Source organism: Etheostoma cragini, chromosome 2 (assembly GCF_013103735.1).
Source record: "Etheostoma cragini isolate CJK2018 chromosome 2, CSU_Ecrag_1.0, whole genome shotgun sequence".
Taxonomy (NCBI): domain Eukaryota; kingdom Metazoa; phylum Chordata; class Actinopteri; order Perciformes; family Percidae; genus Etheostoma; species Etheostoma cragini.
Window position 1 is genome coordinate 1,398,463 of NC_048408.1, and position 16,768 is coordinate 1,415,230.

The following is a 16,768-nucleotide window of genomic DNA, read 5'->3' on the forward strand; positions in this document are numbered from 1 at the left end:
CAGAAACAACATATATAAAGAATAAAATTGAAATTGAATTGAGTTCTGTTCTGAATAGGATGTGAATTTGCAAAAATCTTTCTTTTGACTGAAGCATCAGTCACCACTCCATACAGTGGGGCTCAAATGTTTGGTCACCCCAGGTAAAGATTTGTATTAATGTGCATAAAGTAGCCAAGAAAAGATTGAAAAATCTCCAAAAGGCATCAAATGACAGATTATACATTTGTATAATATGTTAAAAAAAGTTAGATTTTATTTACATCATTTACACTTTCAAAATAACAGAAAACAAAAAAATGGCGTCTGCAAAAGTTTGGGCACCCTGCAGAGTTTACAGCATGCACCACCCCCGTTGGAAAGCTGAGACCTGATAGTGTCATGGATGGTTCCCAATCATTGTCTGGAAAGACCAGGTGATGTCAATCTTAAGGTTTTAAATGCCCAGACTCAACTGACCTTGCCCCAACAATCAGCACCGTGGCTTATTCTAAGCAGTTGTCTAGAAAACTGAAACTACTGAAAATAGTTGATGCTCCCAAAGCGGGAGAAGATTTAAGAAGATAGCAAAGTGTTTTCTGAGGCCAACATCCTCTGTTCGGAATGTAATTAAGAAATGGCCGTCATCAGGAACAGTGGAAGTTAAAGCAAGATTTGGAAGACCAAGAAAAATATCAGACAGAACAGCTCACAGGATTGGGAGAAAAGCAAGTCCAAACCCACGTTTGACTGCATGATCCATCCAGAAAGACCTGGCAGACACTGGAGTTGTGCTACACCAATCCACTATAAATAGATACTTGTACAAATATGGTCTTCATGGAAGAGTAATAAGAAGACAACCTTTTCTACGGCCTCAGCACAAAAATCAGCGCTTGAAGTTTGCAAATGGACATATAGACCAGCCTGATGCATTTTGGAAACAAGTTCTGTGGACCGATGACGTTAAAATAGAACTTTTTGGCTGGAATAAGCAAAGGTACGTTTGGAGAAGAAAGAGCACAGAATTTAATGAAAATAACCTCTTTCCAACTGTTAAGCATGGGGGTGATCAATCATGCTTTAAGGTTGTACGTAACAAATTTTCGACACTAACTTGATGCCATCTGTGAAAAAGCTGAAGTTAAAGAGAGGATGGCTTCAACAAATGGACAATGATCCTAAACACACCTCAAAATCCATGGTGGATTACATCAAGAGGCATAAACTGAAGGTTTAGCCATGGCCTTCACAATCTCCTGACTTCAATATTATTGACAATTTTTGGACAGACCTTAAAGAGCAGTGTATTACTGACAGCCCAGTAATCTTAAAGAACTGGAAGACTTTTGGAAGGAAGAATGGGCGAAGATACCTCAAACAAGAATTAAAGACTCTTGGCCGGCTACAAGAAGCGTTTCCAGGCTGGGATACTTGCCAAAGGGGACAGTACAAGGTATTAACTCTGCAGGGTGACCAACTTTTGCAGAGAATTTTTTTTTGTTTTCTGTTATTTGTTAAGTGGAAATAAAATCTAACTTTTTTTTAACATATTATATTATACAAAAATCTAATCTGTCATTTGATGCCTTTTGGATTATTTATCATCTTTTCTGTGCCTCTGTATGCACATAATTACAAATTTGGGTTGCCTAAAACTTTGAGCCCCACTGTATGTGTATCCCAGAAATGAATGAACTAAACAAGTTGTAAAACTGGACTGGTGAATTCTGGACATGAGGTAGCAAGGAAGACTTGACTGGGGTAACCACGTTGGCCATATACGTTTTGCACGTTGGCTTGCCAACATTTGCTAATTTGCAATAAACAAAAAAGGAATGTCATTGTTGAAAAGAAATAGATTTTCTGGCCAAAGCATTGGACCAATTGAATATGTAGAATTGATGTCGGTGCTAATTGAAAAGCCCAATGATCACCATTGTGATTATAATATAATTCCTCCTGAGTGAATGTCTGCACAATCAAATTTAATCAATCCAAAATGTGTTTGATATTTCAGTCGAGACCAAAACAGATTTAGACATCAGCATCCATAGACATGCTGCATCTTGGCTGCATGTCTCTATGGATGCATATTTAATGGTTATGTTAAAGAGAAGTACCACATTTTTTCAATAGTATTTTTATTTATAGCAAGCCTCATTGTAATATCAGGTAATGATATAGGTTCTTCATCCCTTCTCCATGTTATTTAGTCAATCTACTCAGTCAAAAAATATCCCACAATATAAGACGTCAGTGTGCAAATGAACATGCAGCACACCTTATCATATCTTCTTTGACCTTGTCAGTGAGAGATGTGCTTAATTAATTGGTTTTGAGATAAGGAATCCTTCTTTCACAACATGAATGACTCAATCCCTGATTCTTAGGATGCTTTTCGAGGGTAGAGAGATCTTGGATTCTGGCCATAGGTTTTCTATCTGTGGACGACAGCTAGCTGGGGATGGCACGCCTCCTAGCCAATAAGGGGCTTGGGTGGGATCAATCAATGATCAATGTAAAATTAGAGGACTTATCTCTGGTGGGGACATGTATAAATGATTAATGCTACTTCATCAATAGCCAATGTACCTAGTGAAGGACTGTAAAGTGAATCTTAGTAAGTTTTTAGTTTACTTTGCCACTATGGGGAAGTGAGGGCGGAACTCTGTTAACGTTGACTGGAGCTGAGAAATGAAAATGGCGTAAAAGATACTCCATATTGGCCCGTAGTAGTTTTGGAGGCCCTCTCTCAGCTATTACATGGGTCATTTAGCAAACAGTATGATGCTGCCTGCTATGCTTCATTTTTTTGACATATGCCCTTGTTGTGAACCATGGTAGGAACTTCTTACTCTTCTGAAGCATTTGCTGGCAGAGGAGCATTTATTTCAAACTATAAATCAAGAACAAATCAATTCATCCATCTAAGCATTTAAATTATTACTGACTTCTTAGGAATTATCAAATAAGTGATGGATACTTTCAAAATGAGTCAGAGGAGAGGAATTTAATCAATGCATTAGTTTTGTCTATGTAGAACTGTGTATTCATCCTCCAACAAACGTGCTAAAAATAAAGAAACTTTGGACAAAGATATCTATATGTTATGCTCTCTTTTTTATTTCTATTGATAGGTAAGAGTATGGGGCTGTTCCTTAGGGAGTGAAGTGCACAATACAGTGTGCGTGTGAGGGCATAAGGGCACTGAAAAGGACACATAATGCAGAAAGAATCATATTATAGTTATAAGCATTACACAAGAGGGAGAGGCACAATGGGCCACTTTGTGTGCACAAAGTCAGCTGACAGAAAATAAGTGGCATTAACCTTGTCAGTCAAAGATATGGAGGAAAATGCTTGAGTTAAGTTTTTCCTCTCAGTATTTCCACAACATGAAGATGATATGATAATTCCTTGACATTAAAGCTCTAGGGCATAGTTGCTGACCCAAACTTCAATCTTCTGAACATTGTTATACTGATAAATCCAAAGAGAGTTGTGTGGAGCTTTGTAGCAACTCATTTGGTAATGGCTTGAATGAAACAGATTTTTATTAGTATCAAAAAGTAATGCACCTTTTCACAGCACATGATTCAAATAGTTGTGCTTGAGATTGCACAGCTCAACCCTTGTATTATGTTGAAAACAATTACATTGATTATGTCACGGGTCAAAGTGACCTGTACGGGGTAAATACACTCAAACAGTCAAAGAATGAAGAGTTTTCTTTTTCATTTTTATTTAACCTTTGTTTAACCAGGAAAGTCCTGTTGAGGTTAAAAACTTCTTTTTCAAGGGAGTCCTGGCCAAGAGGCAGGCAAAAACACAATCAATTACTTTTATAAAAGTTATACAACACAGACAGTTAAAAACATTTACAATGTAAGCAGGTCATTTCAGGTTCTCTCAATCTGGATTTAAAAGCATTTAAGGAAATAAGTTCAGATAATTTAAAGTCTTTTTGCAAAGAGTTCCATGCAGAAGGAGCGGAGTAAACAAAAGCCCTTTTTCCTAGATTTGTACGGGCAAATGGAACAAAGAGCAGCAAGTGATCATCTGATCGCAATGAATAGGAACCAACACTTTTCCGTGTGAATAAACTACTGATGTACAATGGCAACAGAACTAGCATGGCCTTATAGATAAAAATATGCCAATGCCCTGATCTCCTGTTTGACAGCAATGGCCATCCCACTCTGGACTACAGGTCACAATGATGGGTTAGATTTTTACAATTTATAATAAATCAGAGACGCATGGTACACAGTGTTAATCTTATGCAGACACTGTGCTGAGGCTGTCCCATACACCATATCACCATAATCTTAGAAAGATAAAAACGTTGCAGTGACTAGCTGCTTTTTTGCTTTAAAAGAAAAACAAAATCTATTTCGAAAGAAAAAGGACTATTTGAGTTTAACTTTTTTCACAAGGTTGTCTATGTGAGGCTTAAAAGAGAGGGCATCATCTAGCCAAATGCCAAGGTACTTATAAGAATGAACCACCTCTATGACATTTCAAGTCAAAGTAAACACAGAAAGAGGAACCTGAGAAACCTTCCTAGTGTTACCAAACAACATCAATTTAGTCTTATCCGCATTGAGAACCAGTTTAGCTGCATAAGCGTGTGTTGAACCACATCAAAAGCTTTCTGCAGAGACTTTCGCTGGGGACGATCCAAAACAATAAATAATCGTGTAATCAGCATAGAAATGCATATTAGCATCCGAGACATTTGGGCCCAGGTCATTTATATACATAATAAACAAGAGAGGACCCAATAATGAACCTTGTGGCACCCCCTTGTGGACCTTCACTAATGCAGAACATAGACCATCACATTTTATACACTGAGTCCTGTCACTCAAATAATTAATGAACCAGGAAACTGCACAATCAGACAGTCCCAGACAAAGAAGCCTATGCTTTAAAACAGCATGGTCCACTGTGTCAAATGCTTTCAACAATGAACGTTGTTTATATGAACATTTAGAAAAGAGAAGGGCAGTACATTTTTAATTCCAAAACTACGGAAGAGGATTAGGGCCACTGGTGAAAAAATGTATGTGAGATCTGACTTTATTCTCAGAATTCAGAGATTAAAGTCAGAATTCAGACTTTTTTCTTAGAATAGAGAAAAAAAGTTAGAATTCTGAGAAAAAAGTTAGAATTCTGAGACTAAAAGTTAGAATTCTGAGAATAAAATCAGAATTTTGACTTTAATCTCAGAATTCTGAAAAGAAAGTCAGAACTCACATACATTTTCACCAGTGACCCTAATCCTCTTCAGTACAAAACTATATTAATCAATTATGTAGTGAATGTTTTTCCGCTCTACAAGACAGGTACAATTTTGACCCATCTATCCAATTCATCTCTGATCGCAGCTAATTTGTCTCTTTCACGGCGAAAAGCCCTGGTGTTGCGGAACACCCGAGATATCAAATGAAATTACTCCAGTGACATTGCTGCTCGAAAGATTGGCATTCTGCTCTATTCTATTCTTACATTCTCCCTTTGACTTGTACACTCCAGCAAAATACCAGGATTTCAATGTATGCATGCAAGTCAATCTGATCCAGTGGCTTCTATTTCTCTTGAAATACACACCTCCCCTGCAAGTTGGTCATGTCCAGTAGCATCCTATCTTTTGGTTGAGGTAAAGAGATGAAATGCTGATTAAATGGTTTTGAGTCATTTTGATGACAGTCTGCCATGGCTTTGGTGTGGATTTGGTGGACAATTTTATGTTCCCATTGTTAGATGTCTAGGTCCCCTCTGTTGAGGATGGTCAATATCCATTGTTTTCAGCTGATGTAGAGACTACAGCAGACTGGTCCTCTGAATCCTCTTCATCATAGGGAAATTCACAATCTGGATTGTCAAAATGACCCACATCATCTTTGCATACAAACTCTGAACAGACATTGCACTACACATCAGTGTGTCCATATTTGATGAACAATTTCATGACCCTAAATGAGGAAATGTCATACAATTTCATGAAGAAAAAGATAGGTTTACCAGCATTTTGGTCAACACAAAAACAGAAATGGGTCAAATTGACCCATAACATGATAAAAGGGTTAAGTGAGCTATTTTCTTTCAGTTGAGTTAATTAGACACTGCTCTTAAAATGCAGTGTCTAATCAAAGTGTCTATCTTTCTAATACAGGGTGTAAAAATCAATACATTTCTGAAACAGTAACATTTCAGATTAGTGCAGTGATTCACAGCTCAGCGCTCCATTCCGTGTGCACTGGGTCTGTCTTGTTCTACAAATCCAAAAAGTGAATCACATCACATCAATGCACTTGGATAGAGATTTATATTCATATCCATAATATTCAGCTAATGTTTGCTTAAATATGCAGATGAGGAGCAAACAGCGACAATCAAAATAAAATGATCCTCCTGTTAATCAATTCACTTCAATAAATCTTCATTGTCTCTTGAGGGTTAGAAAATATGGGAGAAACGTAGTGTGAATAAGACATAATATTAAATGAAGTTACCTGTTGACACAATACAGTAACGTGAGCTATTTAAAGGAGCCGATACACGTTTAAACCTTATTGGCTCTTACCAATGCTTACCAGTGCTGTGTACTTTGTCCACAGCACTTGCAAATATATTCCAATACATCCACGGCCTCTATACCCTTTATAATTAAATATTATGATGGAGTCTAGTCATCTACCTATTATGTTTTTTAAGCCAATGACCCCCTTAACTTACTACTTATACTATATAAAATGAAAGTTGTGTATTAACCTGGTCCTACAATAACATGTGGGGCAGCCTAAAGCTTTTATACATAATCATATTTATGTTAAACGTACATGTGGCACAGTGAAACCTCAGGATGAACTGTATGTGGATGGCTATTGTAGTGACTTCTATAGACCTGTAAGTGCGTCATCAGTGGAGATTTCTATTTTGCTAATAACATGTTGGCTTCACCTCTTTTTTTTTTAATTAACAATAATTTGGAGGCTCCCCCCTGCATTGACTCTGAAGGACCCCCAATGGGTCCCGGACCCCCTGTTGAAGATCTCTGCTGTAAACATACCAGCCTATAATCATTAACCTTATTGCACTCTTAGATGAAGTCTCTCCTGATTGAAATGTAAATGGATGTTCTTATTTAGCGCTTTTCTAGTCTAAATGACTACTCAAAGCGTTTTTCCATAGTACAGGAACCATTCCCCATGCACACACATTCACACACTGATTCACAAACGGCTGATGCACCGTCGTGTCCTATGTCTGCCCATTCCGAATCCCCTAGTCCCCGTTCGAGGGCCGGCTTCTCGGGTTCTTCTGTTCGGGGACACAGACCGACAAAGCGGTTGCACTCTGGCTCTGAGGAGCTCGATGTGCTTGGCATCCTGGAGGAGAGAGAGGACTTCCGGGTGTCAAGCCGATGTCATCAGAAGAGCGCCGCGCCAGATCATGATGACCTGCCGTCCCGGGCAGAGCGCCGTGTTCTTCACCCTTGCCCTGCCCTGTGGCGGCCACGGGTCTAGTCCTTGAGGGGGCCCAGAACCTAGAGGCGGGCCTGACGGCAGGAGCGGTCGGGACTCTCCTCAACTCCAGGGCCCCGTCTACACGGAGGATGTATGGCCTGAAGGAGAACGTTTTCTCTGCCTGGCGCAGAGGACGCATGCTGGAACCAGTTACCCGCCCGGTGGTTCAGGTGCTGGAGTTTCTGCTGGACCGCTTCTCTGCGGGCCTTTCCCCACCCACGCTCAAGGTTTACGTGGCAGCCATTTCAGCTTTCCACGCCCCTTCAAGGGATAGGTCTCTGGGGAGGCTTCCTCTGGTTGGCGGTTCCTCCGTGGGACCCGGAGGATGAGACCTGCGACTCGCCCTAGGATTCCCACCTGGGATCTGGCGGTGGTTCTCGAAGCTTTGGCTGAGGCCCTCTTTTAACCCATGGAGTCCCTGGAAGTACCTGACCCTGAAGTACATGACCCTGAAGATGGCCTTCCTCCTTGCCATCACCTCTCTGAGGAGGGTGGGGGACCTCTAGGCTCTTTCGGTTACTCCCCAATGCCTGGAGTTTGCCCCGGGTAATATGAGGGCCATCCTGTACCCCATTTCGGGCTACGTTCCCAAGGTGCAGTCCACTGTAATGGGGCCCGTGGTACTGCAGGCGTTTCATCCTGCACCTCATGTGACTGCGGAGGACGGGAGGCTCCTTTTGCTCTGCCCTGTCAGAGCACTGAGTGTCTTCACTCTGAGGTCCTCCCGGTGGAGGAAGACAGACCAGTTGCTGGTGTGTTTTGGGTCCCCCAAGGCTGGGCTCCCCGCTTCCAAACATACTATCAGCAACTGGATCGTTCAGACTATCTCCCTGGCCTATCAGGTGCGCGGTTTGCCTTCAACTATGGCTGTAAGGGCTCTCTCCACAAGAGGCATGGCGGCCTCCACGGCTCTCCTCTCTGGAGCTTTCTCCAGGGGGTTTGTGATGCGGCTGGCTGGGACACTCCTATCACCTTCTTTCAGGTTCTATAGTCTGGACCTTCCCTCCGCACCCGGCACCAGAGTGCTCTCCTCCTAGTCGTGCCCACAGGTTGCTTGTATGCTGGGGCAGGCGGGTGTTTTGCCATGGGTTAATGAGCTATGTGCCGGCGTGCTTTTATGCCCCTACGGTTATGCCGTCACATGCTACCGTTCTATCTAGGACCAATAGGATTGGAGTAGTTTTCATTCGTATTCAGCCCTGTCATGCCTAAAGGCTTTCCCATGGTGTCGCAACCAACGCAGAGTCTCGTTCCCCTATCTCAGGGAACAAGGGTTACATAAGTAACCCGAGACGTTCCACACTTTGTTTTGCTCTTCATAAATATTTTATGTCTTGTGTCCTGTATCCACAGACCCACAGGGTTAGAATTAAGCTACTGAAACAATTTGGTTAATGTTGACACTAAAAACATTTTTTAATTACCAAGTTGATCAATTCAGTTATTGAGTCAGTTATTGAATGGGGGGGGGGGGGGGGCAGAGCCCTGGTAAACAATATAAAACCTGTACAAAGATAAATGTGAATTTTAAGAAAGTGCTACAGGGTAGTGTGAGCGACAGGGAGGAAAATAAACACTTTTGGGAGTTTTATTTGCCAGAATATAAAACAAATATAATAAATAACATCTCAACTTTCAAACCCGAGATCTCGAGTTTAGTGTTTGTCCCCAGTATGTTTTTTTGTTTTGTGTCACCTCAGGGGCTCTGTAAAAACACCCATGGGTGCAAGATAACCTTTTGTGCAAAGGAAGAATCTTCCCTTATTGTTTTGTATTCTACGGGATTATGCCTTCTTGCTTTTTATTGATTTTTCTCATTTTGATTCTGTGCTTTTACCTGTGTAATTTGAAGCACTTTGGGGTTGCCGTTGGTTATAAAATGTGATGTATAAATTAATTTGCCTTGGCTAGGAAAAAAAGGAAAATTTAACTCTATTGCACTTTGTCTTGGAAACCCTGTATTTTGATTTGATTTATGTAATCGTATCAAGAATGCCTTACACATGAAAAGACAAAATAAAATTGCAGATAAAAACACAATAAAGTCCAGGACTTATTTCAATGGTGGTAACTTTTTGGAGAAAATTTTTGTATATCCTTTATGTATGTTTATTTCTCGTTTTTAATATAAGCCAATACAGGTTTCTACCACACCTTCAAACATACTATGTATTTCTTTCTATGATTTGTATTTCTTTGTGTGTGTGTGTGTGTGTGTGTGTGAAACAAAAAAAAACTCTGGCCTCTATGGTCTGTTACATTGGCGGCAGGTGCTTCCATCACTCCATCAGTTATTACGCTTCCACTTCTTCCTTTCTTTTGGCCCATTGAATGTTTTGTTTTTGTTTCTTTCTTTGGTGGTTGGCAACAAACAGGCATCACATCACCAACTGGAATGGAGTAACTTGTGATTGGCCAAAATCTGCAAATTTTTTTTGTATCAAATTTGATTTGATGTTGTAGTATCAAGGAACAATAATGCTTAGGGGAAATGTATCAGTGTGGACTAGCCAGACCCTCCTCCGCAACGCTGTGGAAGAAGGTCCGGCAAAGAGCTATGAAACAGCACCATAAGAATACGCTCAATATCAATGATTTTAAGCTTGTGGTGAAGTACAGACTTTTCTGGCCTTTCTTTCAGATAGCCAGGGTCAAAGTCCTTCAGCAGACTGGCAAGGCAGAGAAGCTGAGATTTTGGTTAAGCAAATTGCGAGCTAGATGTCTAACTCAACACACACTTGTGATTCTCAACATTCTGGCGGGGAATGGAAGTAAAGCTGAGGTATATATGGAGCTTCCGAGTGGCTGGAGAACGATCTGGTGTGTTGATTACCAATGGTGGAAGAAGTATTCCGATCCTTAAATGACTTACAGTAAAAGTACTAATATCACACTGTAAAAAAAATACTCTAACTCCTGCAATGAAAATGTCACTTAAGTAAAGGCTGTAAATATCATCAGAAAACATGTACTTGAAGTACTGAAAGTAATAGTACTCAATGCAGCAAAAGTCTTACATTTTAGAAACTGGAAACGTTAAAAGTTCTGTCAACTAAGTTGTAGGGTAGTTTCTTTATTAATAAAACATTGTATTGTATAAACTACATGTGTTTTGTGTTAAAATATACAGTATATCAATTGTAGAGTAAATAGTTACTAAAGCTGTCATATGAACGTATTGGAGTAAAAAGTACAATATTTCTCGATGAAATGTAGCGGAGTAGAAGTGGCATGAAGAGAAAAAGACAGCCCGGGACAGACAAAGACATGTTGAGACAAACAGAAGAAAGGAAAATATGTTCATTAACAATTTCCTTTTTCTATGTGCGTTTAACCATTTTTTTTGGAAATTCGTAGTACAGAAATTTGAGGCAGGGTTGTAGCAGCACTCCTTTCTTCAGAGCGGTTCTTTTTAGTATTACGCCGCCACGTCAAGCTGTTGAAAGGAAAGATGCCCTAAATGGCCACTCCAGTGACTTTGTTACATTTATCCTGCTGAGAACATGGCTATAAAATGTCATGCTGACAAGCTGTTGATAGCCTCAATAAGGAAATGTACTAATTGCTATGACTTTCACTGTCTCACAGCCTCTGTCCATATGTCCATTTCGAAGTCTCCCTGTGGAGTCACAATATGTAACAGCAAATTACTTTGACATATTAGAACTTGGTGGCATGCTGGCACACGGCTTATTGACTTCGAGGAAGATTTCTCATGGATGAGAAGCAAGGCAAGTTTTTCCAATTTGGATTTTCAGCTGCCTCACAGAGAGAGAGAGAGACAGAGGGGGAAAGAGAAAAGCTTAGGTTTGAAAAGGTTTGAAAAAGGTGACGTGCATTTTTCTCTTACAGGGATGTTCACTCTTGCAAGAGGTCAGGCCAAAATGTTCATGGCCCATTTAGTCCTTAACACATCAATTCCAATGTGCCATCTGTGTTTTCCTCTAGGAAGCGAAGAAATCCCAGAAAGCGCAGTAATGTGACAAGGGGAAAAATGTCCCGGCAATGTTTTGCGAGTGCAGGGCTGAACATAATTAGATCCCAGACCTCCACAGAGACTTACCAAACACACAGCCATAATGTCAGCCCGACCGGGCCTCTGCTAACGCCAACAGTACTGTCAACAAGCAATTTGGATTAACCTTCTAATCTTGTAGATGGTAATTGTGCTCTCAGAGATCTATTGAAAGCTAAATGCTGCAAAATAAGATCAGTGGCAGCAGCAAGGCTCTAAGAACGGCAATATGTGTCTGTTGGTGGCTTAAACTTTGATCCAGACTTAAATATCCATTTAAAAGCTTTTCCCATTTAAGTGTTTTTAGACATGCATGGGGTATGTCCCAGGTTCTCGAATTTCACCCATGTTCCTTTCACTTGCTTCCCTTCCTTTGTTTTGCAGGCATTCAGTCACAAACCAAAGTATTAGACACAATTAAAGTTTGACCTGATGATCACACTAGTGAAATCTTAAGGGATCATCAGAGTTATTACAGTGAAAAACATGCCCGTTGTACTCTGAATTACAAATATCAACATCATGGTGGTGCTAGAGGAAAAGTCAGTAGGTTTCATCCTTTGGGGACCCTGGCTGCTTCCCAAGACACTTATTTGATATCTCTTCACATGAACCGGATGTTCTGGCCCTCCTACTTAAAGGCCGTCTCAAAGTCCTGCCCTGAGGAGCAACAATCGAGGATCTCCAAGGAGCTATGAGCGAGGATACACAAAAGCACCCTTCCCTGAAGCCGTGCAGCTAAAGGAGTTGCTAACTCCGCCCTAAACAGCTGAAGAATTCACGTGATGTTTCAGAGGAAGGGATGTCTCATCCCTCTAAAAACACATTTCTTGGTTTCCTCTCTCCTCCCAACTCTCCCATGTTTCCTCGGTGGGACGGACTAAGACGCCAGGAAATCATGCAAAAAGAATCCTGCTGACCATGATGTTGATATTTTTAATTCAGAGTACAACAGTCACATATCTTTAACTGTAATGACTCTGATGAGCCCTAAAAATTTCCTCTACTGTGACCATTAGGTCAAACTTTCAATGTTTCTAATACTTTGGTTTGTGACTAAATACGAGCAAAACAAATGGCATTCATATCAGCCTCTGCTGCACTTTGTGTGTATGATGATTAGCAAATGTTAGCATGCTAAACTAAGATGGTGAACATGGTAAACATTACATCTGCTGAACATTATCATTAGCCACTGTGAGCTTGTTGCCATGCTTGGGTTGGTATTTAGTTCTAAGCACCGCTGTCTACACGTACAGCCTAGAGCAGCATAAAGCATAACTAGCGTCTTGATTCCTGTGCTATTGTTTATAACCTGGATCCCCATTAGCTTACGCTTTGGCGACCATTAATCTTCTTGGGGTCTACCAAAAAGCACACAAGACATAATACGTACATTACAAGCAGGGGTTAATGCCCGACAAAGTGTCTATTATCAGGAATAAATCGACAACGGGGAGGCAAGAACTGTCCGTCTGAGTCCATTAACCTTGCTTATGCCATGATCAATTGTCGAATAATGTTTTTTGAAGCTATTAAGTTATATTTTCATGGATTTTGCATTCAAAAATTATCCTTCCCATCCCATAAGGTTCAAGGAAAAGTGGTTCATTGCTCCAGTAAATAGGCAAACCTTAGATCAACAACTTGGCAACATGATGATGTGTGTGTGTGTGTGTATATATATATATATATATATATATATATATATATATATATATGGAAACCTGGAAGCCAATGATAATCACACAGGCCATGATATGATACATGACATAAAACAAACTAAAATAGTACAGTCAAAAACATTATATGGTCAGATACTTGCTGTCCTTAAAAACAATATGCTTTATAATTTGGTCATTGCTTCTATAACTTTTTCAAAGAAGGATCAGAAGGCTACAAATGTGGTCACCTGGTTTGGGCCAAAAATGCCCCAAAAATGCATTTTATATACAAAATATATAGGTGGGTGGATAGGTTGGGACTGACATTGGTGGGAAGAGACTTTTTGTATCGCATTTGGGGGAAACTGTGAGCAACTTCGCTGAGGTATTATGAGAAAAAGGCAGATGACAAGAGCATTTTAGAATTAAAGCAATCCGCACTGAAGGACCTTGTTCCGGGTGCCTCTGCTTCTTCTGTCTCCATTAAAATGCAAAGAGGCGACAGCAGCAGTCTGGGGCCCAGGAAGAGGTAGTGACAGAGGGGGGAGAGGCAAATAAAGGTGGCAAGAAGAAGAAGAAGAAGCCAAGGATGTCTGTTGAGGATAGGGCCGACATTGGAAATGACACAAGTGTGTGCCTGTGATGTGTTGTCAACTGAACTGAAAATTGAAAAGTGAAACTCAGAGAAAGGAAGGTTGTCTAAAGTTCGAGGTGCATTTTACATGTCTATATTATCTCTAGAAATAACTCTATAACTCTACAGCAATTAAATTATCCTTTTATTGTGACATTGCAGAATGTAAAAGAGGCATTGGCAGATGCTTTCCATGTGTTTTCACTCAGTGACAAAGTGAAAACTGCAAAAAGGGGGTTGCACTGTATTTTAACTGACTGCATGACTGCTCATCAAGCTCTTCTTTGAAGACTGGAAACAATAATGTAGAACAAAGGATTTCCCAAATGTTTTTATTGTGCCGCCCGGGGCAGGATATTGAGAACAATTTCATCACATTGGATATAAAAAATACTTTAATTCAGTGACATACTGTGGCTACATGGGGTGTGATGAGCAGAGACACAAAAGCCTGTTTCCTCAATATCATGCATACTGCTCTGCTGGCATTCAAGCCCAAGGCAATGTTTAGTCATTTCATTAAAATGGAACACAAATGGATAGCTGTGTAGTTTTTGCTTCATTAGACCCAAACTCTGCTGCCTTGCTACTCTCTGCTAAAGATCCTGCATTCCCTCTAGAAAACAAATTGCAGTGTGTGAGATTACTCTTGTAGCAAATATCAGAAGAAATGTCAAAATGCGTGAGATGCATTTTTATCTTTTACCTTGGTTCACCTTTTGGTTGCTGTGATCATTGATTCTTTTTGCAGATAGTCAAAACCCGGCTCACGGTAAACACTATCATCATTTCCTGCAGCCGGGGAATTACTTTTCCGTGCAAAACACAATAGAAACACAATGGTACAACCGCTTTACTTCCCAAGGTGCACTAATTTATATTTTTTTCATTAACATAGAAACAAATGTCAATATGAAGTTAGTCAGTTTTGATGATGAAGCCAGCTCATTGGTTTTACATCATATTCACTGTGTAGGGTCATTCTCACAATATTTTTGCTGTAGAAGGGTAAAGAGGGGACAGACCTGTCAGCAAATGGCCAGAGATTGGACTCAAACCCTGAGCCACTGCGCCGAGGACTCTGCTAATTTTTTCTGAAAGTTCAAGGTAGAGGATTCAGTTACTTTTGAACATAGTGCAGTTGTCGCATTTTGGTCAGGTTTAGGCACAAAAATACTTGGTTAGGTTTGGAAAAAGATGGTTTGGGTTAAAATCAGTACATTTTTTACTTCACTTCTGTGTACATAACGTTATATGATTAATTATTTTTTTATTGCCAATCATTCCGCACTTCTGATCTTGAGTGAAAATCAGTAAGAGAACTGATGATGTCTTGATTTCAAAGATGTATTAAAACAACTTGACTCACATCAACTTTAAAGGTTTTTCTGCTGAATGTAATATCATTGATTCCTTTGTGTTATCCTCTGTTATCCTCAGAGGCTCTTTGGAAATCAGAATGTGTAATTGTATTTTAAAGATATAGCAATAAGAAAAGTAACTGAGTTGGTTTGAGAATTTCAGTTGGCAGGCCGAATTTAAATGCCTAGGTTGTTTTCTTTCTTGCATGGTTGTTTTGGTGGAAAATCTTGGCGTGCGACATTCATAGAATTTCTGAGATTCCCTCTTTGAAAAAGTAGTAAAGGAGGGCATAAGGCAGAGGCTTCTCAAAGAGGACATATATTTGATTTAATGTGTGAGGACAGTGCAGAGTTAGAGAATACCCTCTGGTGCTTTGCAGAGGAGAACAGGAGGACTCTGCAACCAGCGTGATAGAAGACTTTTTGTCAGAGGACAGGGGCAGAGAAAGGAAGGCAGCAATGGCCTGAAGAGGTTCAGAAGGAGTGATAGAAGGCATCTGGGCAAGCAGTGAAATGGCCCAGCATGCAGACCCTGGGTAACATAAAAGAAGCAAATGCACCCAAAAACTGGAACCCCGGGGTTGTGCAGTAGCACAAAGGTTAATGAGCAGAGAGATCCTCTGCAGGAGGCCTGATGAGAGAGGACAGGAGGAAAGATCGCTGCATACAGTATGAAGCACCATCCTAGTTCAGAATGAGTAGGGAGTTCAGTCTATCTGTTGCACCTATGTGTACTGATTTTTTTTATATAACGTCAGCTAAAGTGCCAGGCAGTCTCTTTTATGTAGACCTTAGTGGTCCCCTTATACTGTATCTGAAGTCTCTTTTATATAGACCTTAGTGGTCCCCTGATACTGTATCTGAATTCTCTTTTATATAGACCTTAGTGGTCCCCTGATACTGTATCTGAATTCTCTTTTATATAGACATAAGTGATCCCCTAATACTGTATCTGAAGTCTCTTTCATATAGACCTTAGTGGTTGCCTAATACTGTATCTGAAGTCTCTTTTATATAGACCTTAGTTGTCCCCTACTACTGTATCTGAAGTCTCTTTTATATAGATCTTAGTGGTCCACAAATACTGTATCTGAAGTCTCTTTCATATAGACCTTAGTGGTCCCCTGGTACTGTATCTGAAGTCTCTTTCCCCAAATTCAGCCTTGGTGCAGAATTTCAGCAACTAGAGCCATTCCCACAATGAGCTTTCCTTAGTATGTGCTTTTTTTGAGTCTGTAGCTTTTCAGGAGGAGAGGGAGGGGGGAGGCTCCTGGGTTGGGCTGGTGTTTTAACCCAAACTACCCTCTTTTTTTGTAATCTTAACTAGTCGATTTGGTGTCTAATCTTAACTGATCGGCTACACTCACCTGCAACATCCTCTGAAACGCTTGGCAACTCATGGTGACAGATGCCCGTCTCCAAGTCCCCTTTTCTCGACTAAACTTAACTGTAAAGATTGCTTAACTTAACTGTGATGTGGAGGCAAGACGGAGGCTGGGGGGGTGGCCATGCCCAACTGCCACTTTGCTTGTTTGAAAGCCATGATGTCTCTCTTTCATGGGGGGGGGGGGGGGGGGGGG